Raw genomic sequence first — 20,630 nt, forward strand, 5'->3', positions numbered from 1 at the left:
AAGGGGCGGGCCAATGTCCGAGAATCTCTCAACAAAAAGGTGGTAACCCTAGGCGGCGCCCATGTGGTATGTTCCCGAGACCAGTGTGGGACACTGGCAAGAGTTCAGGGTAATGGCACTCAGATCCTGCCATGGAGAGTACCCGGTGACGGCACAGGACAGAGGCCTGCACCGCAAGACACACCAGCGAGCAGGTAAGGAACATGGACACGTGTGCAGATGCAAATGCGCACTGTGGTTTCTGACATACTGCACATAACACTTTTAATATTGGAATGATAGAGAGATCCATAACAGATAGGAATCTTACAGTATTTGGTTATACAATAAACTTAACCACAAGATTGTAGTTAATGCCAAAGTTTAATCATCACACAACCCATTGCTTCTTCCCTTCTGATAACAAGTAAAGAGTAACAATGTCTAATGCATTTAATCCTTGTCTCATCCAGAGTAAAGCAAGATAAATTGTGAGATGTTCAGAAATAGATTATTATTATTATTACTATTATTACTACAGAAAGTATAAGGCATTGTAAGTGGTTTGCAGTGCCATATATGGTACACATTACAAAATACACGGTATGCAAAATTAAAAATTGTAGCAACTGAGAAGAGACTGGAGGGGAGCAAGCTGGGAGCGCAGGAGGCAAGTGAGGAAAATGTTGCAGTAGTCAAGCCATGAGATGACCAGTAAATGAATAATACGTTTAGTTGCACTCTGGGAGGGGAACAGCCTGTTGCGAGTGATATTGCATAGTTCGAACCAACAGGATTGAGCCAGAGATTGGATGCGGGGAGACAAGGAGAGGGAGGAGTCAATAGTGACAACCAAGCAGCAGATTTGAGGAATGGGGAAAATATTTCCGTTTTCAACAATGTTGGATATTCAGAAGGTGTAGACTCTTGATGGAAGAAAGATGATGAGTAAGGTTTTACCCATGTTGAGCTTCAGAGAGCACTCACACATCCAGAAGGAGAGGGTAGAGACACCTGGATATACAAGAGAGCACAGAGGGCAAGAAATGAGGAGAGGTACAGTTGAGTTGTTATTATTATTAATAGTAATAAAAACTAGAGATACTGGACTTCTTACTAAACTGTGATGTTTATGCTCTTCATATTCTGTAGACATTGCTTTCAATTGTAAAACAAATAAACTGTAGCCAATTGCGAATGCCAGGGCAAAGTTCAAAAATTGAGTTTATTTATGACCTCAGAAATCTTCAACCAGTCATATGGTGAGGTCTAGGATATTTCAATGAGTAGTGATTGGATAGTTTCCCAATTTTCTGCAAAATAACTCTAATAAAAGTAGCAGATTTAAGTATATCTTGCATATCTATGCTAGCCCCATGCCTGCGCACAGTCTAGCTGCACAGGTAGATGCAGCGCCTCCATTGTCTGTTTTGCAGCAGATGCATGTGATGTCATGCAGCCGATCTGATCTGCCCCAAATATGATCCCGACCATACCCAAACATTGCTGCATCACCACTCACCCAATATAGCACCGCCACCCCCTCTCTTTTACTCAGGCTGCAGTCACAAATTTCCGTAAATAAGTCCATAATTGCAATAAACGTAATCTTAAATTACCAAGAAACTGTTTGGATTGCCATTGTTTAATTCACAAACACCTGAATCAACTAATGTTCTATAGAATTGTCAAAAAAAGTGGTTCTTGAGTTTAGCCCAAACAGCAATAATCCTAATTGGTTTTTATTTTATATTATATAGAGATACTGTACTACACAGGAAAAAAAATCATAATAGACATAAAGGGGGAAATTTACTAAAGGAAATTTGTATAAAAATAGGTGTATTTGTATCCAGAAATACACTCATTTTTGACCTATAGGGGGACATTTACCAATATGAAAAACCTAGTTTTTCATATTGGTATTTCCCCTACGGTTGCATACGACTGTTTTAGTCGTACGCAAAGTCGTGTTCCGGAGGGGAAATTACAAAGCAGTCAGATACGACTGCTTTGTAACCCTCCGATGGTGTAACCATCCGTATTAGCGGCCGTATATACGGCTGCTAATACGAATTATTTCTAGCAGTCTGCACGGATCATTCAGATCCGTGCAGACTGCAAGGTGTAAAAAAAAATAGAAAAATTAAATAATAAAAAAAAAAAAACAGCGTGGGTTCCCCCCCACAGCTGTAACCAGCACCAGGCTGAAGGAGCCGGGGCCGGTAATTAAAAATCAGGGAACCCGACAACCAGCCCCAGGCTCCAGGTCCGGGGCTGGTTCCCAAAATATGGGGGACAAAATGACTAGGGGTCCCCCGTATTTCAAGAACCAGTCCCAGGCACAACCAGCCAGCAGGGTAATGTCACAGCCGGGGGACACTTATGATATAAGGTCCCGCGGCCAAAACATTAACCCTACTGACCAGTCAGCCTGGCCAGGGGCCCTGGGGGAGTGGGGACCCCCCCAATGAAGGGGTCCCCCCCCTCCAGGACTTATCTGACCAGGCTGAAGCCTGGTACTGTCCCCGATGCCCCTGGGCGGTGGGCATCGGGCTGATTATGGTGTAAAAAAATAGATTAAACTATTGTTTTTTACTGTGGCACTACAAGTGCCAGCAAGCCTCCCCAGCAAGCTGGGACTTGGAGAACCACAAGTCCCAGCCTGCTGGGCATTAAAGGGCCCGCTGGCACTTGTAGTTCCACAGTTAAAAAAATAGTGCACAAAACACACTGACACACTTTTAAAATAAACCAAGCGAACAGGGAGCCGTACAGTACTCTGTGTACATCGTGCGGCTCCGCCTCCCGAATGCCGCTATTGGCCACCTTGCGGCCTAGCGGCCAATCAGGAGCCGCTAGGCCGCAAGGCGGCCAATAGCGGCATTCGGGAGGCGGAGCCACACGATGTAAACAAACACTGTGCGTCTCCCTGTCCGCTTGGTTTCGGGCTGTCGGTTTGTTTTTTTGCCAAGACACTTACCTGGACTACGTCGCGCTGGGACAGGTGAGTATGGTTTCCTTCCACAGCTCCACATGGATTTCGTCGGATCCGGACGCCATCGCCGACAGCGACTTGAAGAAGGACGTCGACATGGATCCAGAAGACGACACAGGACCAGGACATCAGGGCTACCTACGGAAAGAAGATAGATTAGTATGTGTGGGCTTTGTGTGTATTAAAGTTTTATTTTAAAAGTGTGTCAGTGTGTTTTGTGCACTATTTTTTTAACTGTGGAACTACAAGTGCCAGCGGGCCCTTTAATGCCCAGCAGGCTGGGACTTGTGGTTCTCCAAGTCCCAGCTTGCTGGGGAGGCTTGCTGGCACTTGTAGTGCCACAGTAAAAAAACAATAGATTATTCTTTTTTTTACACCATAATCAGCCCGATGCCCACCGCCCAGGGGCATCGGGGACAGTACCAGGCTTCAGCCTGGTCAGGTAAGTCCTGGAGGGGGGGGACCCCTTCATTTGGGGGGTCCCCACTCCCCCAGGGCCCCTGGCCAGGCTGACCGGTCAGGGGGTTAATGTTTTGGCTGCGGGACCTTATATCATAAGTGTCCCCCGGCTGTGACATTACCCTGCTGGCTGGTTGTGCCTGGGACTGGTTCTTGAAATACGGGGGACCCCTAGTCATTTTGTCCCCCGTATTTTGGGAACCAGCCCCGGACCTGGAGCCTGGGGCTGGTTGTTAAAAATCGGGGAACCCCTATTTGTCGGGTTCCCTGATTTTTAATTACCGGCCCCGGCTCCTTCAGCCTGGTGCTGGTTTTGGCTGTGGGGGGGACCCCACGCCGTTTTTTTTTTAAATATTTATTTTTTTTTCTATTTTTTTACACTGCAGCCTGCACGGATCTGACTGATCCGTGCAGGCTAAAACGCAAATAGAACAGGAAAATGGTGTTCTATTTTCCTGTCGTATTTGCGTGGGTGTTTCACACCACTTAGCAGCCGTATTATCAGTACGGCTGCTTAGTACATCAGGAACCACCATTCTTTTGAATGGTGATTTCTGTCGTATCCTATCGATGGTGTAGGACATTCGTATTTGTAACTACAAATACGAATGTCCCATCTTTAGGATTACGAATTGTTGTATTTTTGGGATTGTAAATCCCGAAAATACAAATTCGTAAAAAAAAGGTGTATTTCTCCCTACGAATACACCTTTTTTCGACGAATCCATTTTGGTAAATGTCCCCCTTACTATCCCGAAAATATGGCAATTCGTATTCGTATTGATGTGCTATCAATACGAATTGCCGTATTTTCGGGATAGTAAATGTCAAAAATAAGTGTATTTCTGGATACAAATACACCTATTTTTTTTACAAATTTCCTTTAGTAAATTTCCCCCTAAGCGGCCAATTTATCATATATTGTGGATGTGCTGTGCTAACATTGGCCACACCGCAATGCAATAAGTGACTACATCACACAAATGTATTAGATATTGCATGGAGCGATAGAACTTGCAATAAAGCTCTGTCCATGTGATGGGTCTCTGCTGCATTTTTCGGAAATAATACCCAGATGCTCTAATCCACATGTGCTGCCAACATCACTACTACTGCGACCGTCGGCATCTCCCTCCCTCACCTGTGATTCATTCACTACTCAGGGATTGGCTCCCGCAGCTTCCGCTCTTTGTGGCTTCCTGCTTCTGTGACTCTTGGTGCTGTAAAATGAGATGCCAATTTGCAGCATCAATTTACTGCACTAGGGATCTCATAGCAGCAGTGAACCCTGATGACAGTCAGCCCTCAAACTTTAGTATATATGTCTTTATTTTGGGTAAGTCTATAAGATAATGTGACAGTTATGGTGTGTACACACGGTAGGATATGTCATGCTATGCGAGGCCCGATGCGATCAGATCGCATCGGGCCTCGCATAGCACGGCATGCATGTAATGGCACAATTTTGACTATATAGTGCAGATCTGCACTATATAGTCAAGGCAGCCAAGACTATCTGCCTTGCGATACGTGCACGTGCATCGGGATCGCTAGCAGATGGCAAGGGTTAAAACCCTTGCCATCTGCATGTGATCTGCATGCTATGCCGACACAATGTTGACTATATCGTCAACATCGGGAGCATACCTCCCAACTGTCACGATTTTAGAGGGACAGTCCCGATTTTCGGGTACTGTCCCGCTGTCCCACCCGCGGCAGGCATTGTCCCGCTGCGGGGGGGTGACAGTTGGGAGACCCCCCAAACTAGTAGAATAGACGCTGTGCGCATGCGCACAGCGTCTATTCTCGTATGAAAATGAGGTCGCGGCTAATTAGCATAAGCCGCGCCCTCATTTGCATATGCCCCGCCCCTTTTTCGGGCGCTCGCGCGGCTTCGCCGCGCGAGTGTCCCTATTTCGAGAGATCAAAAGTTGGGAGGTATGCGGGAGGCATATTGTACCGTGTGTACACGCTATTAGTGTTATATATTAGTATTTCACAGTGCTGAGATGTTGAAAAGATGCAATGTAGTATAAATACTCTTGTACACATGTATCTATATCTTTGAATACATTGCATTGAAATTTCAGTACTGCAACTTAATATGGATCCAAGTATCAGATGTTATACAGATCTGCTGCTTCTAAATGTGACTGAGGCCTTTACATGTAATACAAACGGATAATAGCTCATAGACTTGGATACTACTCCAATTTAAATCAATCTCCTTTATTATTCACTGCTGGGAATCCTGGGATATCGGAAATAATCATTCTAACAATTCTTGAATAATTTATCCATATCTTTAAATTTGCATTGTATTGAGAATTCAGCACTGTAATTATATGTGGTTACAATGTAACCGGATCTAGGTGTCAGAAGTAATTTGTCTGACGCAGAACTTGTGGGTACTTGTGTAGTTTCATGGCGCCCGATATATCAGATGCGATATCGGCCGATGTATCGGATGTGATATCGGCCGATATATCGATGTGATCCGAACCGATTTTTGACCTGTTCATAACCCCACTATCCACTACGCATGGAGTTTATTTCACTACGCATGGAGTTTATTTTATATAGTGTGGCAAGCGTAGCGAGCCACGGAGCCCGAAGCGCGGCGAGCGGACGTGGATTACTGCACTCGCCACACTATGTAAAATCAACTCCATGCGTAGTGGTTAGTGGGGTTATGAACAGGTCAAAAATCATTTCGGATCGCATCGATATATCGGCAGATATCACATCCGATATATCGGGCCCCGTGATACTACACAAGTACCAACTACTATATAACTGAAGTCTTCATTTACATATGTGACACGTGTAATGTGATCTGTTGCTCCCCCCTGCCCTAAAAAATTCTGGCGCCCTCCCCCCTCCACCAATCAACCCCCCTCCCCCGTGCCAGTAGGGCTGCCACTGATTTTATTTTTTATTCTTCTGCCCCCGCCATAAGTCCCTGGGACTCTTTACATGAGATAAATCGCATGCATATTATTGCATGTAAAAAATGGCACATCAAGTGCCAAATTACATCTGTAACTCCTGGGAAACTTCCGCGCACTTTAAGGGGGTATTGGATGCAAATTCTTCCTTTGGAGAAGTTGCATAGTGTATGGGGGAATAACTTAAATCAATCACCACCAGCATTGAGCAGATATAAATACATACAGGATAACTGTGATTACAACACACATGGAGAGTAGGGATTGCTTCACTGTCCTTACAAGGGAAGATAAAAGATGCACATTTTCCATGTAATATATAATTATACACTGCTTATATCACAAGATGCATAGTTAGCGCCCACATGCACACAGCTTAGACATTGGCATTTTACAGTGTCCACTTCATCAAGGCACTCACCCCCACCATGGGACACTGTGGCTCAAGGGTTGGACAGTCCCTCTGAATGTGAGACAGTTGGTAGGTATGCATTACTGTACCCATGGCACTGCTTTTATGCTGAATTAACACCTTTTAAAGAACATTTCAGGGAAAACAATCCAACAATCTGGAGAGAAAACAGTTTATGGGTCTTTATGATTAAATAAGATAATGAATATTATTTTGGCATAATGTTTACAATTTAGAATTTTTTTATCCTTATTAATGTTCTTACCTAGCAAAAAAGGGGGTACTTATGTATTATCTGGGCTCCCATGTTAAATGCACCCCATTTTTTCATACCCCTACTATCCAACTACGCATGGAGTTGATTTTATATAGTGTGGCGAGTGCAGTGAGCCACCGTGCCCGAAGCGTGGCGAGCGGACGCGGTCTCATAAGAAAAACGGGAGCCCAGATATTACATAAGTACCAAAAAGGGTTCTTGGTAGATTGCCATTTGTGGCACCTACCAAACATGAATTACATGTTTGTCATTGACAAATGAGACGCTCTTCCACTGTGGTGAGCTGTGGCAGATGAGTCGTTTTGGTGCATACTTGAAGCCGAACTCCTTGCACATGGGTGACAATTTCTTTTGTCGCAATTATCGCATACACGTACAGCATGCCTGTTTAAAGAAATATATTTTGCTACTAGTATACAGCCAGTGAAAGTGTACCCTGTTGATCATTTCAAGTATAAAACAAAGTCCATATAGGGGGTATCTTGGGTATTCTGGGGTCTCTTGGCCATTTTGGGCATACTAAAAGGTGTATAATTTTGCATATGATCAAGTATAGGTATTTATTTCCATGTATGCTATAAACTGAATTAAACAAAGGATCATTGGGGGTTGTTCAGATCTGATTTCATGGCTGCAAAATCCCAGGTTGAGCAATAATTGAATGATTGTGTGTGCATATGGCTCGTAGTGGCTGGTAGTTTGGAGGCTAACCCGAGGTTAGCCTCTAAAATAATTCTGCTACTTTTTCCTTTATTGCTGGCCATACACAAGTTGATTGACATGAAGCCAGTGTTTTTGGGTGGTAAGTGGACATTTTCTGGGAGTGTCAGGGAAACCACAGGCATGCTCAGACTTTTGAAGGGATTACTCTGACCCAGGTGAGCCTGTTACTATCGCACCCAACCAAGTAAGTCCTGGGTTATGCAAAGACTGCATGTGTGATAACCACAGGTGTACGTTGGTTGTGTTCTCTTACCGGTGTTGCCGATTGGATGGTGCTGCTTCTTCTATGTCACAGAGTATTGGAGGCAGGAGACTCAGCGTGGTTCAAAAAGGGTTAACACTTTATTTGCGCAGTATTAGGCAACCTGCGCCTTCAAAAACAGTAAAGAATGCATATTAACAGTTACGCAATTCAAAAATTGTGTGGCTAACTACGACTGTCAGGAGTTGCTACGTTCTCTGGTTCTAGCCGGCAGCTTTAAACAACTATTCTAGGCTTCACATTCACTGGCCTGTAGCCTTTGGCATATTATCTGCATAAATCAAAACAATACGTATTTTCACTAGTATATCACTAACGGCAGACTGGACTAATTAAGGCAAAGACCACAGTAAACATTCTCTTTGCTCTCCCATGTGCTCCTGTCCTCACATGAGCCCAGCAACTTCCTTGTTTTTTTCTCTGTCCTGCATTTATAAATGCAAAAAGCAGTTTGGCTGGGATATAGAGATGGCTAGTGAATAGCTGTCTCGACCCAGTGACTCGACTCATTAAGCTGAATACATGATTCGAGCCACTCACTTTTGGATGAGTCGAGACAACAGCAGCAGCAGCAGCAGCATTAGTGCAGACAGAGACAGCAGTCCCGAGTCCCAACTCCCTTTGCCTCAGAGGGGGGCCTGGAAGAGTGGAGATAATTTTATTGGTGATGAAACATGTCAGTCAATGACACGGGGGCGGGGCTGAGCAGTGAGCTCAGCTATTATTGGCCAGCAAACCTGGGTAACTTCTAGTGGGGAGGGAGGCAGGGACATGAGCTCTAAGCTTAGCTCACACGACTCATGAGTCGTGCAGGGCTGCTGTGCCTTGGACGAATCCCTGAGCCTGCAGTGAGAGTTGAGACAGTTCTCACTGTGTGCAGGCTCAGTTATTCAGTAGTGATCATGATGACTCGCTGATGGATCAGAATCAGCAGCAGCCTCCGCAGTGCACTGTGCTCAGCCAGTGTGACTGTGGCACACCCCCCTGCAGGCTAATAGGGGATGATATATATATATCTATAGATATATATATCTCTATAGATATATATATCTATAGATATATATAGATATATATATATATATATATCATCCCCTATTAGCCTGCAGGGGGGTGTGCCACAGTATATCTATAGATTATATATCTATAGATATATAGATATATATTTGTAAATCCAAGCCCACCAGAATATTAAAATAAAAATTGTAAATTACATAGTAATTACATAACACTGAATCTATGTTGGTATATTATTAACATTCATTGCATAAGCAGCTGCCTGCCTCTGCCAGATGAACTGCACAATCACTATTAAAGCTGGATACTAACCAGCAGCAAGGGACTAAGCCTCTGCAACTTCCTAAGGGCGGGATTCTCTAAGATCCACAGCCCTCTTCGCCGGGCACCGCATTTCTAATGACCGCATATTCTCTAAAATATGCAGTCATTAACGCAAGGGACAGCTCTTGCGGTAAGAGCTGTCCCTTGCGATGCGGCGCCGGCACTGGGCTTCCGGGTCTATGACCCGGGAGTCCGTCTGCGCATGCGCAGACTGACGCGCCGGCCGCAGGGCATGCTGGGAGGGATCCGTGACGGATCCCTCACACACCGCTGCGGTAAGAAGCCCATAGGCTTCTGCAGGGAACCGCCAGCTTTTGCTGGCGATTCCCTCCGCAGCGGTGACACTGCGGAAGGAGGTTAGAGAATACAGAAATGCGGTAAAAACCCCGATAACGGGGTTTTTACCGCATTTCTGTAATAGAGAATCTCGCCCTAAATGTGTTGTGAGCCGTGCACTGTCTCTCTCTGTGCCTGTAATAATAAATGAGTTGTGAGCCCAGTACAGATGGCTAGTGAATCGCTGCCTCGACTCAGTGACTCGAACCATTAAGCTGAATACATGATTCGAGTTAGTAACTGTGGCAAGAGCCGAGACAGCAGCAGCAGCATTATAGCATAGTAAGCTCAGCCCCTCCTCTCTGAATCGTCAGGCTCTGCAGGAGAAAGGAGAGTGCAGTAACAGCTAAGTCCAAGTTAAGTCTATGCTTGGAGCCGTGCACTGTCTCCCTGTGCCTGCAATTCTACACTACTCATGAGCCCAGCCACTGACTAACTTCCTGTCTGCCAGCACACAGCACACACTTAGGGACAGAGCCTCTGCTACTCCCTGAGTGTGCTGTGAGCCCTGCACTGTCCTGTGCCTGTAAATACATATGAGTAGTGACTTGAGAGCCGAGTCACTGTCTCAACACACTTCACTGAGCTGAGCCGTGCAGCTCAACTCATTCCAATGAACCATCTTGCCCATGACTACTGGGATAGTCCATTCCCTCCATCCTGGAGGGGTATTTTCCTTTTAACAGAGTCCAGTCTCATTCAAATAGGCAATTTAATGTAGGCATACATATATATTACACATGCACTGGGAAAATCATTTGATATCCAGTAAGTTGCATATGGATTTGCAACTATTTGCTGACTGCGTAATTTTTGCAGGTGCTTCACATGCCTTGCACATCAGTTTGCAGGCTTGCACAGGGATGGATTTCACTCTGGCTGGGTGGCCATTACCAGAACGCAGGGCTCTGCAAATTAGCAGCTGTGTGATCAGTTCTGAATAATCCGCTATGTTCTGAGTTCATAGGTGCCGATTTATGATTTTACTGGTGGGTGCTCAAGCCAAAAGGGGAGTGGCTTCATGGGAAAGAGGCGTGGCCACAAAATAATACTGATTTATATTATGCAGCACAGTTGTCTCCAATATTCAAATTATGGCAACAGTGCCAAATACATAAATGCCCCCACAGTGCAGGAACAAAAATCCCCCCCCACAGTGCCAAATACATAAATGCCCCCACAGTCCCAAATACATAAATGCCCCCACAGTGCCAAATACATAAATGCCCACACAGTACCTGTGCCACGAGGGAGGGGGAGTGCAGTGGGACACTGGAGGTTGGGCCGCTGCTGAGCGGGTGGGTGCTCATCAATTTCCGTGGGTGCTCGGGCCCTCAAGCACCCACAGAATCGGCACCTATGCCTGAGTTAATGAGGTCATTAAGTCGACAGTGTCTAGGTTGACAGTGAAAAGGTCGACTTAACCCTGTACCTTGTCCTAAGATTCTATTGTCTGGTGATCACATAATAACCTTCAACATATTACAGAAGGAGCTAAGACATAAAGGGGTATAAAAAACCTCATTGGCAAAAGTGTTAACTGAAAAAATAGATTTATACTTTTGTTGAGTAATATTAATTAAATGCAAGCGAGTTGGACCCTTTAGGAATTAATAATAATAATAAATAATAATAATAATAATAATAAGGAAAATCACAGCATTCCAAAGCAGAAAAAAACACTGAAATATACGTATAATTAGCTTTACAGAATTGCATCCAGGTAAACTGCAGTGCTTCAGGCAATGTCCAGCAATTTATCAAACTTCTATATCAGAGAGTAAACTAAAAGGTATAAATAAAGTGTATTCACTTAAAAAGAGCACAACAAACAACTGCATGATGTCACAATGAAATTACTTATGTTGATAAACCATAACCAGACATAAATTGAGGGGGTTACAAATTGTAGTGAACACCAAGCTGTACAACAATAAAAAAGCAATTACCATAGACAAAGCATAATCAGACAGATGTTGGAAAAAAGATAGAGATTGTCAGAAGGTTCATAAACTAGACATTAAGTTGCCTATCGCATCATGGCCCTTATTCTGGTTGGTGCGGTAATATCCGCGTGCGTTCGTGCCGCCGATGTTTTGTGTCTGCGCATGTGCAGAGGGGTCTCTGCGCATGTGCGAGCGGGACGCACGGCCACATTCCGCATGAAATGTGTACACTACGAACAGGGTTGCACGTCAGGTATGTGTCCTGCGTGATGGGGTGCTGGGGTGGGGGGGTAAAAAAAGTATGGGGTTGGGTTTTCTAGTTAGGGGGTTCCAAAAGCAGGGTAGGCTGGGTGTGGGTCAAGGTTAAGAGTTGTAAGTCACCGGCGGGTACAGGTGCGGCGTCCCACTTGCCTGTATTGCGGAAGTCCTGTGGTGGCGTTCAGGGTCCGGATTGCGGCTTGGATGGTGTTAAGCATTGGTTAGCGCATCCTGGCCGGCGGTCTTTGGGTGTTGGACGGAGGTGGGCAGTCGCCGTGTGTGCGGGGCTGCCCAGCGTCGGGGTGCGTGGTTACCAGGATCTGGGCGCTCCGTGTGCCTCATTCTCTTGCCGGCTCGACTGGTCAGGTGTTCGGCTGTTCGCCGTCTACCTTCTCAGTCAGTGTCCGTGGTCGGTGACGTGGAGTGTCTGACAGTGGTCATGAGCGGGGGTTGGCTGGTGTGCTTCCCCCCGTCGTGAGTCCTTGCCGACGGATACCGGTTACTCACCTCTTCCCGTCCCCGGCGTGATCTTTTTCCCTCTTCACAGGTGTCGTTCTCTCCTCTCTGTGAAGAGGGAACAAGATCACGCGGGTGCACCTTTGGAGGGCACCGGGCAATATATCTTCCTGCATCCTATGAGTGTCGTAAATTGTAATATATACATATGCATTAAACTGCACCAGCACTTTTCTTAATAAGTTTGGAGCCTTATGTGTGCCCCCTACTTTCCTGCAACTGTATAGAAAGGACTCACCCCTAAGGAGGTAACCCAGATTTGGGACACCGGAGTGCCGGGGAAGATATTGTGTGTGCATTTGTATGTATGCATATATGTGTATCTATATACAGAGCCGGCCCTAGCCTAAATGATGCCCTAGGCAAGATTTTGGCTGGTGCCCCCTAGCACTAGTTCCGCCTCTGACCCTGCTCCCCTTTCCCAGCACCATCAACCCTCATCATAGCAGTCATCATTTTGGTGCTCCTACCCGCAACATTTTAAATAGAAACAGTGCACACATTCGATGCGCAGCCCAAACAGGGGTGTGTTCTTGCTAGGAAGGGTCATGGCTACACAATAGTACCCCCAATTCAAATTATGCCACACAGTAGCGCAACTTTATTCACATTATATCATGCGATGGTGTCCCTTATTCACGTTACATCACACAGTAGTACCACTTTACCTTAAATACATTACTCCTCACATTATTCACATTATACCCTTAGAAAAAAATCCTGAGAAAATATTGTATTTTAAGCACCTCCATGGCCACACTGCAACACAGCACAAAGCAGTGTGTGCTGGGCAAAGGAAAAGAGCTACAGCTGCTGCTGTCACTTAAGGGGAGGGGGCCCGGGGCCCCTACTGGGCCCTTCCATCAGACTTTGGCCTGGATAATTTGTACCAACTACCCCTTTCTCTCGGCACCCCTGATAATACCACACAGTAATGCCCCTTACACATGACACATATTATTAATGTCCTTATAACGATAATGCCTCTTACACATTATGCCAACCTTTATTAATGCCCTTCATACACATAATGCCCCTTACACATATGTTGCTCATTATTAATGCACTTATACACATGACACACATAATGCCCATTACACATATGTTGCACATTATTAATGCCCTTAATACACATGACACACATGCCTGTTACACATATGTCGCACATTATTAATGCATTTATACATGATACGCATATGCCAAACACTATTGCACAACCAACCCACCCACAGACAGCACTCGCACAGCTGCTAACACTGTGACCTCTTCCTCTGCAGCTCCTGGCCAGTTTTGCTAAAGTTTGGTGCATTTTTTGCTGAAAATTGCTCTTATTTGCATTGTTATGTGACCAGGAAACACAAGGAGCTTCGGATGATTAAAATGATATGCAGCATGCCTATATTCTGTGTGCGACTGTGGCTGTACCTGCATACAGAATGCTGTTACAGTGATTTCCATGATTACACTATTTCATATGCAGATACAGCCTCACTCACACACATAACATAGGCATGCTGCATATCATTTTAATCAGCAGAAGCTGCTGATGCTCCTGGGCATTCCAAATGCCCTAGGCAATTGCCTAGTTTGCCTATGCCTAAGGCCGGCTCTGTCTATATATAAGTGACTTGAAAACAGTTAATAAACTGAAACCTCGTCAGGTGGAGTAGTCATCTCCTTTATTCAACCTGTTTTGTTAGTCTAAAGGTGCGTACACACAGGGCAATATGATCGCTGGCAATATATTGCTAGCAATATATTGCTCAGCAATCTTATTGCCCCGTGTCCCATTTTCATCTGCGACCAGAGATGGTCGCAGATGAAAATTTAAACACTGCTGGGTGAAGAGGCAGGGGATGTCACTGGTCGGAGGAGCATGCTCCTCCGACCAGCGACCATTCAGGGGCTGAAAACGGGAGAGTGCACCCGGCGATTTATCGCTGGTGCACATTCCAATCACTGGCAATATGGTCGCTCAGCGACCATATTCCCAGCGATTTCAGCCCCTATCGCCCTAGTGTGTACACAGCATTAGTGCTGCACCTCTACCTTGACTATATATATTATATATGTCATTTGGCTGGAGGGAGTGGGCATATATATCATCCGATGCTCTCAGTGCTGGAGATACATGGTAGGCACTGCAGCCAGACAGAAGGTAAGTATATTTGCAGCTTTTATATCTGTGCCAGGCCCTTGCATATGCCAACCTCTTTGCCATTTTTCACCCTATACTAAACCCTTTGCATTTTTCCTATGCCAGTCCCGTGCCTTTTCTAGGCATAAATAATTAGTTGAAAGTATTTACATAAATAGAGACACACCCATGAGCAGACCACCCAACCAGAACACTGGTCACGCCCCCCACATTATTAGGTGATGGCCACGACCCCTATTATTGCGCATAATTGGCCCTTGATAATTTTCAGCTCCAGGCCCATTTAGACCTTAATCTGGCACTGGACATAGAAGGGATCTGCAGTTCGGCCATGGGGCGGGAGGGTTAAGGCTGTAGGAAGGGAGGGTTAATAATTCCCTGCATCAGGATGCTGGCATCAGTATTCTGACTGCCGACATCTCCATCACCTGCCATCCATATGTGTTGCATATATAATATTGGTCAAAGTGGAAAATTTTAAGTCGGAATATGGCCTTATGGGAAATACTATTCCTCTGGGAATAGGGGTTTGGTTACTGAAAAGGGTCTTGTCCTCAAATTACAGGGGTGGTGAGGCAGATAGGAAGACACTGACAATGATGCACGACAGACAGTAACACACAGATGGTCTCTCACACACCGAAAGTTGTTGACACACGGACACTCAGATGCTGAAAAACAGACAGACTTTGAACCACTTTTGTTGACACACTGACACATGAATGCTGAAACACTGGCAGACTATGGGGTGGATGTTCTAACATCCGCACCCCAGCTCCGCCCCCTATCGCCGCCTATCGCATTCATAATTATCACAAATGCACTAACATTTGCGATAATTATGGCAAAGGACAGCTCTTGCGTTAAGAGCTGTCCTTTGTGGTGAGTCAGCGGGTCCCATTGGGACCCGGCGGCTACCCCCTCCCTCTCTTGCCCGGCTGCTGCTGCGGGGGGGTGGTGGCTCTCCTCCTCCCTGCACCCGGAAGAGGATCAGTGCAGGCAGGAGGAGGTCACAGGTCCGGGCAGCACAGCTCTGTGCTGCCCGGACACAGGTGAAGGGGGGACGGCGATGCGGGGGTCCGTGCAGGGCGGCAGTGGGTCGGTGTGGGGCGGCGGGGTGGTCGGGTTAGAAGCCCATAGGCTTCTATGGAGCATCGCCAGAATTTTCTGGTGAAGCCCCCGCCGCGCTAACACTGCGGGGGATGCTTAGTGCATCCCAAAATGCGGTAAAAATCCGATAACAGGTTTTTTATAGCATTTTTAGCTTAGAGAATCTCCCCCACTGACACATGAATGCTGATACACAATCACGCTAACACTGACATTGACAGATGCCAACACGTGGACGCACAGACATTGACACACTGACATGGAGAGTTGGACATGGATACACTGACCTACCCTACGTACTGTACATAACCTTGAATACATTTACCTTAATTTCAGAAGCAGGGACCCGATCTCTACGTGAGCGCTCTGATTGTGTTTACTTGCTCACTTGCGCAGCAGGCATGTATACATTTCAGCTAGATGCTGCAGCTAATGTTTTTGTGTGCCCATCTGAACCTGGGGGCACCACTGAGCTTCAGAAAAAGGGCCACGCGTACCACTTATACTTTCCTGTTGCTGGGCCTGGAACTCAGCTTGCTGTGCGAAGAGGGCGGGGGGGGGGGGGGGGGGGGGGGCGGCTTCTGCGGACACCAGCAGTGTGGGGAGAGGCGTGCCACTAAACATAAAGGGAGGATGGCTCCGTGGACTGAGGTACCTGCACTGAGGATGCAGTGGCGTGACGACCAATGTGCAGGGAGGGGGGAGCCGCTGGATGTTCGCAATAAGGGGGGGGGGGGCAGTGCGGGCTTCCCGAAAAGTGCCAGGAGTAGGGATGGCCATCGGTGCCTTTGCCATTGATGGCAAAAGTGCAACAGACCATCAATATTGTAAAACTATGCAATGGGTGACCATCGATAGTTTTATATATAGATGGTCATCTATTATGTTTGAGTCATTGGCCTGTAGGCCAATCAAAACCTGTGGGCGGGGCTTCGCGCGCGCATGTGTGTGTGGTCGATGGCCATCCCTAACCAGGAGAGGAGGGAGTGTCCACCACATTCCTCTCACCTCCTCCGAGCACAACCGCCAGTAGCTGCCCTGGCTGTGTATGTCGGGACTCCACCTCCTCCTTCTCTGCAGCCACTCACGGAGCCAGCCACAGGCTGCGCTGAACCTGCACATACTTCTGTATACCTGAGTGGCCGCAGGCAGCCTAGCGCCGGTGGCTGAGCTGTACGGCTGTTAAGGAGAGTAGCATTGCAGATCTGTGGGGGGGAACTTTCAGAGAGGGGGAAGCCGGGAATATGTACCCCCCCAGAGCCCCCCACCCCATTAATCCGAATCTGGCTGGCCTGGGTCCTCCAGCCGTCCCAGTGAAGGGTATCTGCGACGCTAGCTGCTAGATCTTTGCAGCAGCCGCTGGGTCCCTGTCAGGGGCGGATTGGGGACTAAAAGTGGCCCTGGAATATTTCTGGAAGTGGCCTCATGTGGGCGGCAACAATTCAATAATGGGCAGAGCCAACATAACAGTAGGCGGGATTACCACATCACTATACTTTGACAGGCAAAACTAAAGCATCAATAGTGTCTGAATATCAGATTGATTAATATTAACTTTTGTTTGTTGGTGACACTGTAAAATGTCACTCACATTAGTCACTCAGATGGATGGATATGTCATGGTATCTCAGCATCGGCTGGATTAAATGAACACAGCAGTCCTCCCTCAAAGGTGCACTACCACTATCTACCCATGCACACTAGAGAAACAACATACAGGCCCTAAAACGTACCCACTAATTTGTAACAAAACTACACACTGTGGCCCTTATTCAGATCGGTGCGGCCGGAGCCGCATACGGTGCTCCGGCCGCACCAACCAATCCCCGCCCACAATACGGATCGCCACGGCCGTCCGTACACGGACGGCTGGCGATCCGCATGAAAATGGTGGGGCGTACGCCTCCACCATGGTGGGAGCTGCCCCCTGCATTCGATGGTCGGCGACCATCGAAGGCAGGGCCGCACGCTCCACCAGCTCACGCAAGCTTAGAGCACACGGACAATCGTCCGTGTGAAAGCTTGTATGGGGGCGGGCAGCTGACATCCGGCGATGTCAGATGCCCGCCCTGTACCCACGCGTCATAGCCTCATTAGCATGCGAACGCCCCGCGTTTGCATGGGAACGCCCATGAAACGCGGGGCGTATGCATATGCAAATGAGGCTTCGTAGCCCCTCACGCCCCTATCCACCCCCTTTGCGGCGGACAAAATACGTGTACGGCGAATTCGGCTGCACATGCGCAGAGTGCCCTCTGCACATGCGCAGACCGAAAACATCGGCGGAACGGCCGCAAGCGGCCGTTACCGCTTGAACCAGAATAAGGGCCTATGTGTTTGTATCATTAAGTAAGCAACCTACAGTAACAATGCAATTTTCAAAAAGTGTCCACAATATTGGCCACCACTGTAACTTAACTGAGTGATGCCATTCTCCATGCATCCTTATTTTCTATTTTTTTTTTAAACCATAACATAATGAACAGGAGCTACTATAGCTTGGTCCAGAAAACAAGCTACATATATAGGACAAATACTATCTTTATAAATTATTATGTTGTAAAAGGGCCTAAAAACCAAAAAAAATTGCAATTAAATAAGGCATGGATAATATGCCAGTACATATAAATGCACATATGTTCCACAGCGCTGTACAGAGACCATTATTACCAGTTATATTATATAGCGCACACATATTCCACAGCACTGTACAGAGACCATTATTACCAGTTATATTATATAGTGCACACATATTCCGCAGCGCTGTACAGAGAATATTATTACCAGTTATTATATAGTGCACACATATTCCGCAGCACTGTACAGAGACTATTACCAGTTATTATATGGCGCACACATATGCTGCAGCGCTGTACAGAGAATATTATTACCAGTTATTTATATAGCACACAAATATTCCGCTGCGCTGTACAGAGACTATTATTACCAGTTATTATATAGCGCTCACATATACTGCAGCTCTGTACAGAGGATATTATTACCAGTTATTGATATAGCGCACACATATTCCGCAGTTCTGTATAGAGACTATTATTACCAGTTATGTTATATGGTGCACACATATTCCGCAGCGCTGTACAGAGAATATTATTACCAGTTATTTATATAGCATACACATATTCCGCAACGCTGTACAGAGACTATTATCACCAGTTATATAGTGCACACATATTCTACAGCGCTGTACAGAGAATATTATTACCAGTTATATAATATAGCGCACACATATTCCGCAACGTTGTACAGAGACTATTATTACCAGTTAAATAGTGCACACATATTCTACAGCGCTGTACAGAGAATATTATTACCAGTTATTTATATAGCGCACACATATTCTGCACCAATGTACAGAGACTATTAGTACCAGTTATATTATATAGTGCACACATATTCCGCAACGCTGTACAGAGACTATTATTACCAGTTATGTTATATGGTGCACACATATTCCGCAGCGCTGTACAGAGAATATTATTACCAGTTATTTATATAGCATACACATATTCCGCAACGCTGTACAGAGACTATTATCACCAGTTATATAGTGCACACATATTCTACAGCGCTGTACAGAGAATATTATTACCAGTTATATAATATAGCGCACACATATTCCGCAACGTTGTACAGAGACTATTATTACCAGTTAAATAGACAAAAACAAAGGGTGGACTTTCCAAACTTTTAAGGCGCAATCAGTCCAGATATTATCCGACCGTTTCAAGGGCTCATTCAGTCTCTCTTGTCTGATTGATCCAGGGGTTCTCGGGGGAAATCAGAGACAATAGCAACCATCAGTTAGATATAAATCAACAGGGGACGGTTTTTAACTGTTGGTGAGGAAATGAAGGAATGTAAGTGGGCGTACCCTACTCACAGTGTGACAGGTGGTGTAAATACACGTAGCGGGTACTTGTCCTGCCGGTGGGTCTTCTGTGGTCTCTTTCAGTAGAGATGGCGATACAAATATATGTGGCGGGTATTGGTCCTGCTGATGATTTTCCTAGGATTTCCACTCAGCCTCTCAATGACGTATATGCCGTGTAGAGTGAAATAAAAATAAACAACAATGTGTAACTCTATTTTTGTGCACAAATTATTTTAGAAGTGTGTCTTGACATTAGAGTGTCTCCATAGGCGCACCTCACTCACTTGGAATCAGGGTGAGGTACACGTATAAAGGTTTCTTTATATTTAAAGATTTAGTGTAGTTCAAGTGATAGGCGCACCTCACTCACTTGAAAACAGGGTGAGGTACACTCATAAAGGTTTCTTGATAATCAAACGATATAAAGTGCAGCTAAAGGTGATGGGCGCACCTCACTCACTTGAAATCGGGGTGAGGCACATTTATAAAGGTTTCTTTGTGCTCAAAGGGTATTTGGTGAAATACAGGTGATAGGCGTACCCCACTCACGGTTCTTATGAAGATTCGAAAACCCGTAGCGGTTTCTTTGCCTTTGTGTGTGTTGGGTTAAAACTTTCTGATAATTATCAGGATTTTCTCCATCCGAGGGGTGTATACGAATAAAAAAGAAAAAACAATGTGTAGACCTATAACAGGCTCCCCATAAATCTGTTTAGGGCGAAAGCTTTTTATTCACCCACATTAAATTAGTGAGATTACTCAGAGTGCTCTCGTACCGAAACTCACACTGGGTGGTGCTTTTTACAGGTGCATAAAGGTATCTTTCTTATGCGTGCCACAGCTCCGTGAAATCTTATCCGTCACCAAAAAGGAAATCAATAGTACCCCGTGGTGCTAGGAGAACTTGAAATGATGATGGCGTACCCGAACTTACAGTTAGATAAGTGTCTGAACTCCTATCATGGTTTCTTTAACTCTGTATCTGCTGGTCATCTATTTCAGGGGTATTTCTTCCAGA

General features: G+C 45.8%; 1 long non-coding RNA gene across 1 annotated transcript; it reads right to left on the reverse strand.

The window, feature by feature from the left end:
- Positions 1 to 327: 327 nt before the first annotated feature.
- LOC146079563 (uncharacterized) lies at positions 328 to 8,913 on the reverse strand. The gene is made up of 4 exons (XR_014474613.1): positions 8,599 to 8,913; positions 8,050 to 8,167; positions 2,963 to 3,115; positions 328 to 993 (listed from the first exon to the last, which is right to left on the reverse strand). It is a non-coding gene; the product is annotated as an uncharacterized LOC146079563 (long non-coding RNA).
- Between the last annotated feature and the right edge of the window lie 11,717 nt (positions 8,914 to 20,630).

This window comes from Crinia signifera, chromosome 5 (genome assembly GCF_055691185.1).
Source record: "Crinia signifera chromosome 5, ASM5569118v1, whole genome shotgun sequence".
Lineage (NCBI taxonomy): Eukaryota > Metazoa > Chordata > Amphibia > Anura > Myobatrachidae > Crinia > Crinia signifera.